The 18,299-nt window shown below is 35.4% G+C and overlaps 1 long non-coding RNA gene across 1 annotated transcript in view; it reads right to left on the bottom strand.

Annotated features, from left to right (window-relative positions):
• The window catches only part of LOC137644514 (uncharacterized), a 483,022-nt gene that overhangs the window by 349,682 nt on the left and 115,041 nt on the right, over window positions 1–18,299 (bottom strand). The window contains exon 2 of the long non-coding RNA XR_011045161.1: window positions 1–56. This exon is cut by the window's left edge and continues 9 nt beyond it. This is a non-coding gene — a long non-coding RNA (uncharacterized lncRNA). The remainder of the gene's footprint in view (window positions 57–18,299) is intronic.

The following is an 18,299-nucleotide window of genomic DNA, read 5'->3' as shown; positions in this document are numbered from 1 at the left end:
CTTCAGGGTAGCAATCATGATGCATGTTACATCACCGGGGATTCGATTTTGATTTCCTGGAGAGAAGAAACGATTAATAATAATAATAATAATAATAATAATAATAATAATAATAATAATAATAATAATAATAATAATGATAAAAATTCAATCACGAAAAAATACCTAAAAATGTATAACCTTTAGCGAAAATGCTAAATCCCGATGTTACATCTGGGAAAGATAGCTTTAAATTTTCCAAAGAGACTGAAAAGTTCAGATACTTTTTGATAAACCTTTATTAGTCTCTTCAGAAAAAAAATAAATATATACAAATATGGCAACATCATACCAAAATAATTCCCAAGGACCTAAAGGAAATATCTCAAGTCATCTCCTCTAAGAAGGAACTGTGCAATGTGCATATCTAAAAATCTTCCTTCATCTACAATATATGACACACACACATAAGTACTGTATATACATAACCCCATTTAACAGCCTTAACATTTGGTATAAAGAGAGAGCAGCTCAGTTAATCTCTGGAGTATATACAAGAAATTAATTATGACTAAACAAAATAGGAGAATAGAAATAAAGTAAATGTAGTTTACAAAGTAGTTAAGAGGGAAAAGTATAATATATCAGTAGAAAGCAAATACAAAATAAAAGAATTAATATTTACAAATCGTTATTTGTTTTGTAAAAGTTGGGAACTTTGGAGTATTTTCAATTAAAAATATCGATATTCTTTTTTAAGGACTTAAGAGTGATTGCTATTATTATTATCATTATTATTAATATTATTACTATTATTATTACAAGGGTTCCAACAAGGAAAATAGCTAAGTGATAAGAGGAAACATGGAAATAAATAAACTACAAGAGAAGAAAAACAATCAATATGAAATTTTTCAAGAACAGTAACATTAATTAGATCCTTCACATATAAACTACAAAAATAAGAGGAAGAGAAATAAGATAGAATAGCATGCCCTAGTGTACCCCAGAGCAAGAAAACTCTAATCGAAGTCAGGGAAGGCCATGGTACAGAGGCTATGGCACTACCAAAGACCAGAGAACAATGGTTTGATTTTGGAATGTCCTTCTAGAAGAGTTCCTTGCCATAGCACTTCTACCAGGCCACGTGCCAGGTGGGGGTTACCATTCATTCCCCGCCCACAACTTAACCAAATTAGGTTTTTCTGAAAGGTCTAGATATAATGAACACAAATATCAATGTCAACATTGACAATTTAGGAATGCAAATCATGCTATGGCCTAAAAATTGACAGTACCCTAAAATCCACAATTTTACCGATCGATGTGGTTTTGAAAATATGGATGATCGTTTTTTAGCTAATATGTCAATACAACAAGTTTTTAATATATCTTGTAATATACCAAACGAAAGTTGTGAATATTCTCTATCATCATAAATTAATCACAGATTTGTAGAAGTCAATATAAGGATTTTATTATCGGTTCAAAATGAATACCCTAACATTTCCAATGAACAATCACTAACAAACACTTTCTGTGCATTGCATTCACATTGTTCACAAATATCATGCAGATAACTTTCACTTATGCATTTAATATCATTGTACATTTAAACAACTTTAATTTGATACCAAAAACATGGATATACTCTGACCAAAAACAAACACAGTTCTTGCTGTGGAGTAAAAAAAAGCACCTTATATGGACAATTTCCCTTCACATCCCTCCCATTAAATCCAGAATCAACACTAACCAAGTTTTTGTTTCAAGTTTGTGAGTGATGAGTTCTGATTCTGATTTTGAGCCCACCTGCAAAAAGCGGAAGGATGTCCAAGATGGTGGTGGTCTGACATTCACCGCCCACATGCCCTGTCTGCAGTATGGACTAGTCATTCCTCTTTGATCTAAAGAAACTAAGAGGCTTGCAAAGCTGAAAGATGTGCGAGATCGAAGACTTGTTCGGAGAGCGTCTCTGTGCACCGGATGACTGATACAAGTGAATTGATACCTGAAACTCCAGATGAAAGCCATGGTTTCCACAGAGTATGATTCCAATGCTTCACCATGATTCTTGACCATCTAACAAAATTTGATGCATTGGAAGAACCCCCAAGTTCAAGATCATCTCGTAGAATTTCGGGAGATCAAGCGTTGTTTACACCTGATTGCATATCCTGAAACTCAGAAAGATGAAAAAAGGTGAAATCCAAAGGCAAATGGACCACGGAAGGCATGAACATCTTTGGCTGCGATGGCTGCCAAAGTGTGTCTGAGATGGCAGAAAAGAAGAAGGACGTAAAGATGCTTACTCAAATCCAGGCCACAGATCTGTTTGCTTGTGAAGCCAAATATCATGTCATGTCATGTGAAATGCATTCAAAACCAAGAGAAATGGAGAAGCAGAAACACGATTCTCATAAACAGACAAGCTGAACTTGCAGATGTTCACCAGCATCCCTTTGTTGATATCTGTAAAGTAACTGATGATGTCGTCTTTAAGAAAAGTGAGATGCTAAAGCTTTCTGAACTTGTGCAGATGTACAAATCGAGCCTCCAAAACACTGTTTTTCCTAATCCAAATTTCCGTGGAGAAAATCTCAAGAAAAACTGGAAAAACATGATTTTCAAGAATAGAATGTTATTCACCCTGAAGGCTTCAGGTGGGAAGATGAGGTCTTACATTGTTTACAACACAGATATTGATACAGAATGGGCAATTAGGATTACATATGAACTGGGATCATAGGATATGATTGAAGAAACTGGGATGTACTTACACCGAGTCTTCCGTGAATGTTTTTCACAATTTGAAGAACCAAAATGGCCATCAACTTCCCAAGCCATCGGGGATATCAAAGACATAATACCATCACAGCTAGAAAAATTTCTCAGACTTGTCATAAGTGGTCAACCGACAACCAGATCTACCAAAGTGGAATGACTCATACATTCACTTGGACAAAATATATGTCGGCAACTACAAATGGGGGGTGGAAACTTCCCAAGCACATGCTCCTTTGCATGACACTACGCCATTTGTTCTGGAGTAAACGTCTAATCACAATATTGAACCGAATGGGACACTGAAAATTGTTCATTTTCACTGGAGTTGGAAACTGCAATCGCACAAGCCATGGATGAAACATCAAGCTATTTCTCAACACAAATTGTTAGATCACCTCAATCACCTTCAGTATTTCATTCTGAATTTGACAACTTTGATCAGCTTCTGAAAAAAATCTCACTGGGACGGGTTCGATTCATATTGCCCATGGAATCATATTGCAGGATATAGAAGGGAAGCCTGAAGACCACGGAGGTATCTATGTCAAACTTTCATCTATGTCACAATATGCTAGTGCAAAACGACACACATTGAATGCTGCATCATCACAGGATCTTCCAGATTATCATGTAGCAGTCCTCAGATGACCATTGTCGATCACAAAGTCCCTGGCGGAGATGATGCACTTCTCCAAGCAAAGATCCTTCACATCTTATGAGTGCTGATGCTATTGAATCATTCTACTGAGCAGCAAGTACCCCCGCACTGACAGGAATCCTATCTACAGCTGGCCAGAGACCTGCAAGTTTGACTACAATTGACTACTATTCTGTGATTGCCCACCCAATATCAGATTACAGAACAGTCCAGGATTGCCTGTGGTATACTGAAGAAGCCACAAACAAAGTCAAACAGCGGTATGTCATCACCACCTTTCATTTGGAGGTGTGCATGAAAGCATACCCCCCTGTTTGGAATAGCCCAACAAGGTATGAAAAGCACCTTAATACTTATTAGTACCTTCCATCTCATCTGTGCCTATTTGCGAATGATTGCAAAAAGATGAATGGCTCCGGACTTTCTGATAATCTGTTGGAGGGTGGACTAATAACGTCTGGGTCAATCGATGGTGTCTCATCAGGGAAAAACTATGAGCGTGCTACAAATTGCCACAAAGTCCTCATGGAATGTTTGGAGCACTTACTATTCACGAAGTACCTAGCACAAAACAATGAAACTGAGGTCTTTGCTTTACTACCTGAACAAACCAAAAAAGTCAGAGACGATGTAATAGATCTCCCATCAGATAAAACGTTTATGAAGGCACAATCTGACGTTAATATCAGACAGTATTTGGAGAAGTTTTTCAGTATCATGAAGATGCAAAGATGGGAGCTCTTGGAAAAACCGAACAACTTTGGCTGTCATATATTGATCATGTGTGGCTGGTCCTGGCACTAACAGATGCAGTGAAGTGCAATGACTTCCTTCTCTATACAACTGCTTGCACTACATAACCACCTTGTTCTTCAGCTTCAATGGGCAAAACTATGCAAGGTACCTCACATACTTTTCACTCTGCATTGCCAACGTTGACATATTTCATCAAGTAGCCATAGAATTCCTGAAGCGAGGAGCAATAAGTGTTGCACGGTCCTTCATCCCTGGGAACAGATGTGACGTAGGTAAGACAATGGAGGAGACCATGTGTCATGCCAAATCCCATGGTGGTGCTGGTATATCTGGGGTCCTCACAAACAATGATACTTATCAAAGATGGGTCCAAACAACTCATGCCAGATCACAGTATATGCATGTGACACTAAACATGGCTAACATGCTCTCTGGAGAGAAAAGAGGGAATAAAGCATTGTGATCTCTGTCCAACAGAGGTGCTCAAAAGTAAAAAGCTTGTAACCAGAGTACAAGAAGCAGTTGAAAGTTTTGTCAAGCCTTTTATTGTGGAAAAAAAGAACACCCTGGTCATTCTCTCATCTGGTGCAGCTGTTTCTTCAGATGTCCAAGTAGATGTCCTAAAAGCAGAACTAGTTGGTGAAGAAGCAAGAGATGCTTTTATTGATCAATGTCTGATAACAGGGAGAGACTTCTTTGGGCCTGTGAAGCTTATACACTTGAAGAACCTTGGAGACATGAGTAAAAAAACCTAAGGTGATGATAGCAATAAACAAAGTTCCCAATATAAACAGAAAGGGAATGTCGCTTTCCAGCTTCTCATGAAATCTCAAGGGCAAGGAATACAACTTGATCTCAAAGAACTGAGAAAATACTACCTAACTCCTGCACCATATAGTATTGGAGCCACGGACAGTTTTCTTGCCAAAACTAACAAGTCTGAAGCATTACATTCCCTGGCAAAAGAACTATAACATACCAGGCTGCCTCCAACACAAGAATTTCTTGGTATTATTGATGATAATGCTGTCTTTTATATGATGAAAAAAGTGCCAGGAAACCAGTCAGATTTCTGCATAGGTTTTTGACATGCTTCCAAAATCAGGAAACATCTTCAGCACAGATTCTTACATTACCAACTCCATCAAAGCAATGGAACAAGTCCACCGCAAATCTGGAGAACACCTAATCATCAAAGGCGAAAAGACAAAAAAGCTTGCTGATTGGAAAGGGTTCAAGGGAAATGATGCAAACAAGGAACAGAGGGAGAATATTCAGTTTTCAATTGGTATATTATAAGATACGTTAAAAACTTTCTGTATTGACATACTAGCTAAAAAACTAACATCCATAATTTCAAAGCCACATCGATCGCTAAAATTTGAATATTAGGGTACCGTTAGTTTTTAGGCCATAGCATGGCTTGCATCCCTAAATTGTCAATGTTAATCAATATTACTCAAATATTTCTAAATAAACCCTGAAATTTAACCTATTCTTCATTGGACTAGGTGCAGAATTTGATAATTGAAAATGACTGACCCTTAGTGCGGGTGCTCTAGTAGATATTTTAACAAGAGCTTCCTTGATGCACTAAGTCATGCTTTATTAGGAGTGAAAGTCAAAAACTTTAGAATGGTAGATCAGGATTTCCATCCAAGGAAGAACCTTTTAACACTAGTTCCATTCATATACTTCATCATACTAAATGAATGGGAATCTGGAGGTAGTTATGAGTGCCCAGCTTTACACCCAAGCAAAAGATGAAACTTTAGAATGGCTATTTGAAGGTGTCATGACCTACCCTATCATATCCCTAACCTTTTGCACTCTATGCTGAAAAATGTCTTTGTGACTTGCTAAAAAAGATTTATACTTGGTAAAAATACGATTGTGCAACAAGGATAATACAAAAATTTTAACAACTGACATATAATATATTTATACATATACACAAACAGAGACCACTGACCATTAAACATACACGCATGAACATAAAATTTTAGCTTTTCACTCTTCTTGCATTGTTGTATTTGTACTATACCTATGTTTAGTTCGTGTTATCAGCAATAACGCCTGCATTTTCATAACATACACAAAATAATCTGGCTTATTCTTTAAACATTCTCCTCTTTCCTCGTACATCTGACAACGGTAAGCTAACCAAAAAATTCCTCTTCACTCAAGGGGTTGACTACTACACTGCAATTGTTCAGTAGGTACTTTCCACTTAGTAGAGGTAGATAAGGCTATTCAGCTATGATAAGCCGCTCTTCTAGAATGAAGGCACTTCAAAAATCAAACCAATCTTCTCTAGTCTTGGGTAATGTCATACCATCTGTACCATAGACTTCCACTGTCTTGGGTAAGAGTTCTATTGCTTGAAAGTATACTCACGCACACTATTCTATCTGTTTTCACTTCCTCTTTTTTTTAAACCATGTAGTGGTCATAAGTAAAAGAAGGGGCATGGATGCCTGGTGGTTTATCAAGAGGTTGCCTTTCCCCTATCTGTTCCTCTATCTCCCTCTCTGTTATTCATTTTCAAAACTATCATTACTGACCTCCTTTCAGTTAAAGTGGCTATCCTGCAGGATACTAAGCTTTGCACGGTTTGTCAGTTGTGCCACGTTGACCCATTTTATCCGAGATCTTGCCTTAAATCTATGAATTGTACGCGTTGCTTTACCAATTGTCATGTACATATTGTTTTTGTTATTATTATTGCTAATTTTTTTTCAAATATGATGACTTTTTTTATTGCTTTTAATTCTTATACTATTTGGCAATCCCTAATGTTGTCTCCAGACAGTATGAATTTCTAGTATGCTCAGAAACTTTAGTTTCTCAAATGAGGCACTCGTCTGCACTCCTTATTCCAGGCTTTAAGAAACCAAAATTTTGAAAAGGGGTGCCATTCCTAGGTCAAGGGGAATGATAGTGTGTATCAAGAATACATACACAGCTTCTCTTAAGTCCTCCTTGGAATTTGAATGTCATGAGATTCAAGTCATAAAAGTTTGTGGCAGGTATAACAACTTTTTTATCTGCTCTCCATCTATCGGAATCCAGACTTTGATGACTTTAGTCGATAAAAGATGATAGAAGGCCTTTTTTGCTTTGTTGGTGATTTTAATGCTCACTATATGATGGTGGAGATTTAAATACTGTTTCTACTATAGATTGTCATGACTTAAGAGCTTTAAACTTTGTCTCTGAATATTGCTGTGAGCAAACCCTATGTGAAAGCTATTCACAGGTCTAGTAACTGCTTGGAACAAGTACACACTGACTCCCCTGGTGTTATAACAAGGCTGGTTTTCCAATCGGGACGCCTGATCATCCCTTTGTTTTGTTAGTAATCAAGACTGAACAGCCTATCTCTGATGTCATACTAATTTAAGATATATACAAAATCTCAAGCAGACTGGAATGACATTTTGAGTGCCCTATTTCATTTGAAATAATCATATCTGTATAAAAATGCTGAGCCTGTTGTTTTCTTGAATTAGAATCTGGAAAACATAATTAACATGTGTATCCCTTCTGGTGTGTTAAAATTTAGTTCAAACAAATCCTGGTTCAACGACGATTGTAGACGTGCTTATTTTGAGAAAAAGGAGGCCTATCATCTTTAGAAGGGTGACAGATCAGATCTAATTTTGGAGCAATTATGCTCGGCTAAGAGATGTTGCTCAGATAATTTATGCTTCATCTGAAAAGGAAAACAATTTAACCATAAAAGACATACTTTCTGGTACAACCAAGCAACATAAATGGTGGGCTACCCTTCAATCTACATTCATTGGTGTACACTTAACAGTTCCCCCTTTACTTAAACCAGATGGCTCTGACCTTCACTGTCCAAAGGTAAAGGTACCCCTCTTAGCTGATGTGTTTGACAGTAAGCAGAGTAATGAAAAACTTGATCTTGTTCATTTTTGTTTTCCTGAGGCTAAACTAGCAATAGTTAGGTCCCGCGAAATTACAACACTATTGATGAACATTGGTGCTTATATTGGTGCATACTCAAATTGTATTTTCCCTTTGTTTATTTTATAAAGATCACTGATTTTTAGCTCTGTGTTGCTGTTAAGTACCAAAAGAGAGGCGAAGTGAATACAAGCGACTTTATTCAACATGGTAACGAGAGTATATATATACAGTTGAGGGAAACAATGACACAAAAATTCCAACAATGTGAAACATGCGATGAAAAGCTTAAACAGGTTTTCCTATTATCAGTGCGGAAGAGAGCGAGTGAATGAAACGTGTAGTATTATCTGTTATTTTTCACCAGTTAGCAAGGAGAGTACTCTCGTCACAGATTATATGACAGATATATTTTAACGTTGTTACTGAACTTCAGCTGTTTTGTATTGTTTACTCATTACTTCTCATATATAGTTTATTTATTTTTCTCACTGGGCTATTTTCCCTGTTGGAGTCCTTGAGCTTGAAGCCTCCTGCTTTTCCAATAGGGTTGTAGCTTAGCTAGTAATAATAATAATAATAATAATAATAATAATAATAATAATCAAACCGACGCACTTAAATTTGCGTACACATAAAACAAAGATTTTGATACATTTTTTTTGGCGTTCCATGTGTATTATTTCTTTCCTATTATGTTTGTTATGTTGAAAATACACACCCGCATACAGAGAGAGAGAGAGAGAGAGAGAGAGAGAGAGAGAGAGAGAGAGAGAGAGAGAGAGAGAGAGAGAGAGAAGAAGAAGAAGAAGATTATCATAGTTACAGAATCCGAGATAAACAATAGAAGCAAATACAGACATGTGTAAGCGCACATAGATTATCTATTTTCATCATGCTTCCAATCATTGTTATATATATTCTTTATTTAAACAATTCAATAAAAGCTTGTATGGTGCAGCTCTATCGCTTTCCCTCTCTCTTGAAGATGGGTCTGCATACTGAACACTCCTTTCATATATTATGCAACCTACCCAGCATACCAAACTAACAACTGGAAACGTTTGTACGTGGGGACTTATATAATGCCTTCAAACCCTCTTCTACAACCTATTACAAAAATAACTTGATACACGATTATTAATAATATCAATTGAGAAATATGACAAAATGAATTCAATTAAGCACAAAAGACAGCATAAGAATCAAATATTACATTATATTCCGTCTATATGAAAGTGTATATTAATATATACCAAGTTTCAAAACTACACCACAAAGCTTTTATATACAAAAAGTGAAATAAAGTAAGGCTTTCACTGCCGCAACACCGAAACGGTAAAGGAAGTGTCTTTTGGAGAAATGGGGAGACCTGAGCACCGGAGGTCATAGTTCATTCCGAAAGAGGTTGGATAAAAAATGAAATAAATGGACCACTGCCATCCAAAGTGCAGGAAAACATTACGAAGATGAAGAAGGAAAGGATGATATTAACTTGAATGTTTCCTTTTTTCTCCGGGAATACCATCTATTAATGCTTGGAAATGCCTGTGTATATACATACCTTTATATTTATACAAAAATCTAGTACAATCAAAATACTTGCATACATATCAAACATCCAAAAGGCATCTGCAAGGTCTTGTTAATAAAATTCAGATAGCTAACACCACACTTCTAATTTGCCATCATGCATGCAACTGTGTAAATGCAATTACACATACTGTACATACTAACGGCACACGCACAAGCAATCTCTTCGAGTGTGTCAGCGACTAAGCTTAGTATAACATGCATTATATGTTAGCCTAGTTTCAATGAACATAAAAGAAAGCCGTATAACGGAAATGAGCCGAGGATGGAATGCGTGGGAAGAAAACACTGATCTCCCAGGATTTCGTTACCATGCATTCCTCTCCAAAGATGTTTAACAACGGCCATTTTATTTTTCAAGCAGGTAGCTGGCAACACACTTGCGAAAGTTAGGCTTTCAACAAGAAAGAAGGGAAAAATCTAAATCCTTCGAAAATAAGGAGAATTTCATTCTAAGCCTTCAAATGTGTAGAGATTACTTGGTGTGTCGGGTGTTTTGACCGATACACGTAAGGTGGTATTCACATGAGACACAAGAAGCCTAGTATGAGCGACTGTTGACGTTAAATGGCGTAAAGTTAAATTGTCTTTTATAAGAAGGTTTTTCCGATGATTCCTAATGCACAAGAGCCAATCAAGTAAGTGGTATTTGAGGCTTACTTTCATTTCCAATATGGTTTCCGGGAGAAAGGGTTCAGGCGTACTTAACTAGCATAACAAAGATTACCTTTTAGTATTTGAAAAAAAGGCAAACGTATCTGTTAACAATCTATAGTAACAAAATCCCCAAAAAAGGGAAAAGAAATTTCCTCGACAAAATTATAGTAGAAGTCCAAGTCCTATCCATAAGTAATAAGGGAAGATGGAAATAATTCTAAACGCAAAATTGCTAACCAAGAGCCGAAAAGAACCACTCAATTCAGTCACTGAACAATTATTGCCTCCAGCCCGAGCAGTTAGTCCTGATTAACAAATTACAAGACTCGACTATTAAAAAAAAACACTATCAAAATTCAAGAATGTGTTTGGAAAGGATCCAACTGAGTGAGAGTAGTCTCGCTGTTGCGTCGGTACGCATCCGAGAGAGTAATCATTGGCAATCCTAATGCCCTTAGGCCAACCCCCAAGCTTCCAGATCTCGGACCTAGAATATCTGGAAGTAGCTACTTCATATATAAGCGCCCCCAGGGGTGCGTGGTACAAAAGAGAAACAGCCGTCCTGTGAAAGAGCCAAAGTTTACCCCCCCCCCTCTCTCTCTCTCTCTCTCTCTCTCTCTCTCTCTCTCTCTCTCTCTCTCTCTCTCTCTCTCTCTCTCTCTCTCAAATGCCTTTAGTGTGTCCTCTCCAAAGTGATTTTGTGTGCCCAGCATTTATCGTGTAAAAATTGCCAGACATTTTAAATTTATGGTGTTGGTATTGTGTAAATTTTTGTAACTGGCCCTGTGCACGTAAGGAACGTGAAGTATATTTGTAACGTTACCTGGTTAACTTCGAGTGAGCTAAATACTTAAGTTTATCAGTTACTTTATGTAATTTCTTTAATAAGTGTCAAGAATAACTAATTGTGTAACATTTAATTTCAAGTGAAACAAGTGACTGAATAATTAATTTTCATAAGCATTTATTTCTTGGTCTAAGGCTTTTATGCAGATTTCATATTTCAAGTCAAGTGATTATATAATTTTCAGAGCGTAAAAGTTTTGTCTTAATCTATGTCTTGTTCAGACTTAATATTTCGAGTGATTTTTCTTTTTATATGTAAATTCTTTCAGTGTTGTAATTGTTACAAAATACATATATTTTTGTAAAGAATGTATTTCAATCACCAGTGTTTATTTCATACTCGCTCGTATCCTGTTAATGAATCGAAGTAAGGAGTTGTTTGAATAGATCGTAATAATAATTACCCAGTTTTGTTTTGAGTGTACTTAAGAGACCTTTGGATATTCAGTGTTTTTGTATATTGCTGTATGGGATTTACATAACTGTCTCAGAACCCGGGTATTAATATTTTCAAGTGTAATAGATCTAATGTAAAAACAAACAGGTGAGTTTGGAACTCGAGAGGGTTGTGTAACTTGCCAGCCATAATATATATATCATATTATATTTGGGTTCCCATACCACGGGACCATAGTATTTTATATATATATATATATATATATATATATATATATATATAAATATATATATATATATATATATATATATATATATATATATATATATATATATATAATGTGTGTGAGCATGTACTGTATATTTTGTGTGCATTTACATATAAAATAGGCATATATACATACACGTAAATACACACAATTACACATAAGTATATATAATGACTATTTGTCACTAAAATGCGTTACTTTAATCAATGTAAAGATCAATAAAAAATGGCATTAAATATCGAATGCAACCTTGGGAATATATATCCACTGGAAATTTTTCTGGCTGGGCAAGAACTCGAACCTATGCCTCTACCTCAAAAGAATGCCAAGAGTACTCTACCAAGGAGCCATCAATTTAGATGTAAGTTCATTCCAAGTCCACTGTATATATTACTGTCGAATTCTTAAATCTGTACTTCGACCTGAAATTAACCCATCTCCACCATGATAGCTCATTAATGAGTTTGCAACACGTGGCTATTCAAGTTAACTATTTGTTATTAATGCATGTGACTTTAATAATATAAATAGCATCAAAAGCAAAAATCCCTTGAATGCGACTTCCTTGGTAAATGTCTACTTTTAAGAAGCTACAAATATGAATTCCTCTCTCTCTCTCGCTTTAATGGTAGAGGAACATATACGTTTCGGTTATTATCATATCCTGGAGCCAGAAACCACAGCAATTAATAACATTGTAACCAATTTAATAGTATAATTAAAATAAAAGAATTTGAACCCAGAAGGTTTAAAAAGCCTTAGACCCTTCCAGTTTTAAAAAGGGCTCTACGACTCTCTTGAGCACTGTGCCTAAAATCACTACGTCCCTAACCTCTATGTTCCGGATATCACAGTAAATAAGATATAATTAAGAAGTCCTAAATCAGGAAAGCGGCCCTACATTCTCACAGTCTGACTTTTTAAACTCCATAACTATGACCATAAGAGACCACTTTAATGGTTACCAACAACAAGGTCTTTCTGCAACGGCGTCATACATGAAAAGGAAATTTTCAGAGGCTCATTTTTTTAATTTCCTAGATGTTTCTATACAGCATAAAAGAACTCCAGTTATAAACTAGTGAAATGACTACTGCTTGTTATACACAGATTTCCTTCTGGCATAAGTGTAAATTTTGAGTAAGAGTGAGTAATCAAATGGGAAACCGCAATACCATTGATATAATCTAGAAAGACTACTTTGAACCAGAAAAATACATCACCGTAGGTGCGAATACAAATCGCAAGTACACCACGATCAGTCTAAAGAGAAAATTTTGATCACTACAATCAATTTTCACACTAAAGGAAGGAAGAAATAAAGGTGAATTTCGGGATGCTGGGGAACATAAGCACAGCACTTCACCCTTCAAACCCCCACATAGATGCATCAATGTGTCCTGGACGTAATCCTAACTTGATAAGACATCGACCTCAGACGGGCACACTCGGGCGATTTCCTTTTCATCAGAAGGAATATATTTGGAGGAGCACGATTATTACGGGTAATTTGGCAAAAGGGACAAAAAATCCAGTGTAATCAACATTACCTTCCACGTCGGTCATTAGTGTCTGCAAGGGAGGGTATATATCTTCCGCTATCATCTATATTCAGGAAGAAACACACGCAATTATCTCCCATAAATACGACCCAGCAAACATCCTCCGCCCCTCTCCTCATCCTCACTATACCTCTCTTCCCTCTCTTAAGGATTTTCGGTGTTGAGATAGAGGGATCTGCATCCGATCTTCTCCATCTAATCCTTTCCGTTATCAATGGGGGCGCGTTCAAGTATTCCAGCACGGTCGCGGGAAACATATTTGTAGGCCAACTCGAAAATATGCAGGACTTTATTTCTGTTTAATCCAAGCATTCGGTAAAAATTCTCATGTCTCCATGTGTATAGTCATAACACATACATATACAAACACACATTTTATATATATATATATATATATATATATATATATATATATATATATATATATATATATATATATATATATATATATATACACACACACAGTGTGTGTGCGCGCGAGCGCGTAACAGCCAAAAAGACCTCTTTAACTTTTCCATTTACATAATTATCATTATTACTTGCTAAGCTACAACCCTAGTTGGAAAAGCAGGATGCTATAAACCCAGGGGCCCCAACAGGGAAAATAGCCCAGTGAGGAAAGGAAACAAGGAAAAATAAAATATTTTAAGAACAGTAAAATCATCTCAATAAAAATTTCCTATATAAACTATAAAAACTTTAACAAAACAAAAGAAAGAGAAACCAGATAGAATAGTGTGCCCGAATGTACCCTCAAGCAAGAGAACTTTAACCCAAGAAAGTGGAAGACCATGGTACAGAGGCTATGGCACTATCCAAGACTAGAGAACAATGGTTTGATTTTGGAGTGTCCTTCTCCTAGAAGAGCTGCTTACCATAGCTAAAGAGTCTCTTCTACTCTTACCAAGAGGAAAGTAACCACTGAACAATTAGAGTACAGTAGTTAACCACTTGGGTGAAAAGAAGAATTGTTTGGTAATCAGTGTTGTCAGGTGTATGATGACAGAGGAAAATCTGCAAAGACTATTCGGTGTATGTGTAGGCAATATGAAAATGAACCGTAACCAGAGAGAAGGATCGAATCCAGTACTGTCTGGCCAGTCAAAGGACCCCATAACTCTCTAGCGGTAGTATCTCAACGGGTGGCTGGTGCCCTGGCCAACCTTTTACAGAATTCAATCTGATTCAGAATAAGGAACGAAGGGGGGGGGGGAATTCTTTTCATGATAGGTGCTTTTGCCAGGGCTAGGATTCGAACTTAACTGCAAGAGTTGAATCAAACCTGACACTAGACATTAATCAGTAATCTATCAAGAAATATATAATAAAACATTCCTTTTCTGCTGTACTTAATTACAGTCGAATTCAGGTTCTGTTACAAGAATTGAAATGAACCCATCTCAACGTTATAGCTGATAGTAAGTTTGTGACTCGGGTTTTTTATAACCACGCATATTGGCAAATAAAGTATATTACTTTATATATATATATATATATATATATATATATATTATATATATATATATATATATATATATATATAAACTGTGTATATACACACACACACACATATATATATATATATATATATATATATATATATATATATAAACTGTGTATATATACACACACACACACACACACACACACACACACATATATATATATATATATATATATATCTATACATATATATATATATATATTAATATACATATATATATGTATATATATGTATATATATATATATATATAAATATATATATATATATATATATATATATATATATATATGTATATATATATATAAATATATATATATATATATATATATATATATATATATATATTAATCCATCGTCATATTACGGTTAACTTATCGTCCCTTCAATACATCACGGGTTTCATCTTATGTAATTCTATGTCGCAAACATATCATACCGTGGATTATTGTGGCCCAATAAACTTTATATTTGTTTCCGATTTTAATTAATCTTGTGTTAAAAATTCTAATTTTTGGATTTAAAAATTAATACAGTATATTAACAAATAAAAATACTATAAAATATACCATTATGCAATACATTAATCTCTTTACTGTACTGTACATGACAGAAATTAGTTCAGTGGTTCATGAGTACTATACCTTAACGCAAAATACTGTATTGCTACCACACGTAATAAAATGAAGCAAAACAAACATTACTGTTTGCTTTTTACATAAAGACTTTCTGGTTTTTATACTGCAATCTCTCTCTCTCTCTCTCTCTCTCTCTCTCTCTCTCTCTCTCTCTCTCTCTCTCTCTCTCTGTGTGAAAAAGATGAAAAAGTGATACTGTACATGTATTTGGTAACCCTCTCATGGTCTCACGAAGTGGCTGATGAAGGGTAGCTTCATTTCTCTTGCTAAACTCAATGCAGTTATGTCGTGGCACAGAGGCTCTATTTATGGAGGGTTAGATAGAGGTCATCCTTTGTGTGGCATTTCCGGCAAAGGGTGGTATCACTGCGATTCCAACAATCCACTCTACAGGTGTAGATATCCGATGAGACTACCATTGTTTGATATAGAGCTGGTCTTGCTCGCTCATATAATTTAAAAACTATTAGCGTAAAATCATAACTACCGTAATACTGTTAATTACATTTTCTTTCTTCAGAATCTTTCGAACACTGTGTTACACCTAAATTCATTCTGTTTTCTATCCGCCTCTTCTAAAAATCAATAAGTGAAAAGTGAACAAACTGAATGCACACACATGGAGAGAGAGAGAGAGAGAGAGAGAGAGAGAGAGAGAGAGAGAGAGAGAGAGAGAGAGAGAGAGAGAGAGAGAGATAATCCATGTTTATGTATATATTTATATATACAGTATACAGTAGTACTGTACATATGCACAGTATAGTATTATTATTATTATTATTATTTCTGCCAAGGAGGTTATTGTTTTAGAGTCGGTTTATTTATTTATTTATTTGTCTGTGTGTCTGTGGACAGGATTACTTTAAAACTACTCGAAGGCTTTTTGACGAAATGTTTACCACAGACAGATCCTAGGTCATGGACGTCCCCATCAAATTTTAGATATGATCAGGATCCGGATTTGCACTTTCCGCCATTTTAAAGATAACGTAAAAACAAATTGACGGATTTTGACGAAATTTCTACCACAGATCTTAGGCCACTGACGGATCCATTAACTTTTTGAGACGATCCGAATCCGGATCGGGATTCTAGATCCGGATTTGCATTTTTCATAATTTTAAAGGTTATGTCAAAACAAATGAAAGGATTTTGACAAAATTGTTACCACAGTTACTCCAGATCCGGAATCTGGATCAGATGCAAATCGAATATCTTTCTATTTGTGTTACCGTCACCCTCTGGTGGAGGTCAGAAACCTCTGATTCCTTTTATTATAATTATTACTTGCTAAGCTACAACGTTTGTTGGAAACGCAGGATGGTATAAGCACAAGGGCTCCAACAGGGAAAAATAGGTCAGTGAAGAAAGGAAATAAGGAAATAAACTACAAGAGAAGTAATAAACAATTAAAATAAAATATTTTAAGAACAGTAACGATATTAAATAAATCTTCCATATGTAAAAAAACAAAAAACAAAACAAGAGGAAGAGAAATAAGATAGAACATAGTACCCGAGTGTATCCTCAAGCAAGAGAACTCTACCCCAAGAGAGCGTAAGGCCATGGTACAAAGGCTATAGCACAACCCAAGACTATAGCACATTGGTTTGATTTTGGAGTGTCCTCTTAAAAGAATTGCTTACCACAGCTAAAGAGACTCTTCAACCCTTACCAAGAGAAAAGTAGTCACTGAACAATTACAGTGTACTAGTTAACCTTTTAACCGAAGAAGTTGTCAAGTGTTCTCAGTGTTATGAGAACAAAGGAGAATGTGGAAAGAATATGCCAGACAATTTGGTGTTTGTGTTGGCGAAGGAATAATGAACCGTAACTAGAGAAAGGGATCTAATGTAGTATTGTCTGGCCAATTAAGAGGCCCAATGACTCTAGTGGTAGTATCTCAACGGATGTCTGGTGCCCTGGCTGACCAACTACTTGTAGGCTATATATATATATATATATATATATATATATATATACATACATATATATATATATATATATATACATACATATATATATATATATATATATATATATATACATACATATATATATACATATATATATATATATACATACATATATATATACATATATATATATATATACATACATATATATATATATATATATATATATATATATATATATATATATACATATATATATATATATATATATATATATATATATATATACTGTATTCATGTACAGTATGCATACAGTGTACACCGTTTGTTACAATCAAATGAGTAAATCACGCTAACAAGAATGAATTACAGAACCTTAGTTCATGCCTTGTTAATGAAAATGAAATCTAAATGTGGCATATAAGCTAGAAAATATAAGGGATGTGTTAAACCCTATGTAATTGATTTTTCTGTGCTTTTATTATCAAGAAATTCGGTTCGTAAGCGAACGCAAAGTTTAGAGTTTGTTAACCGAGTCAGAAAGCAGAAAAGAAAATACAGTGTGGCTTAGGCGATACAAAGAATCATGCAGCTGTATAGAGGGCGAACCTTGGGAAGAGTGGGACAGTACCTAGCTTTCCCAGACGATATGGCACATAGCACACTATTGGCCGGTAGACGAGACATGACCAATCTAACGCTCCGATTTTTTTTTTTTTTATTTATTTTTTTTTTTTTTTTTTTTTGAGATGGAGTTTGCATGAGCCCTTTGGATAAGTGACTAAGAAGAACACTGGACTGAATATG

Source organism: Palaemon carinicauda, chromosome 1 (genome assembly GCF_036898095.1).
Source record: "Palaemon carinicauda isolate YSFRI2023 chromosome 1, ASM3689809v2, whole genome shotgun sequence".
NCBI lineage: Eukaryota > Metazoa > Arthropoda > Malacostraca > Decapoda > Palaemonidae > Palaemon > Palaemon carinicauda.
Note: the sequence above shows the minus strand (reverse complement) of the source record. Positions and strands in the feature narration are given on the sequence as shown.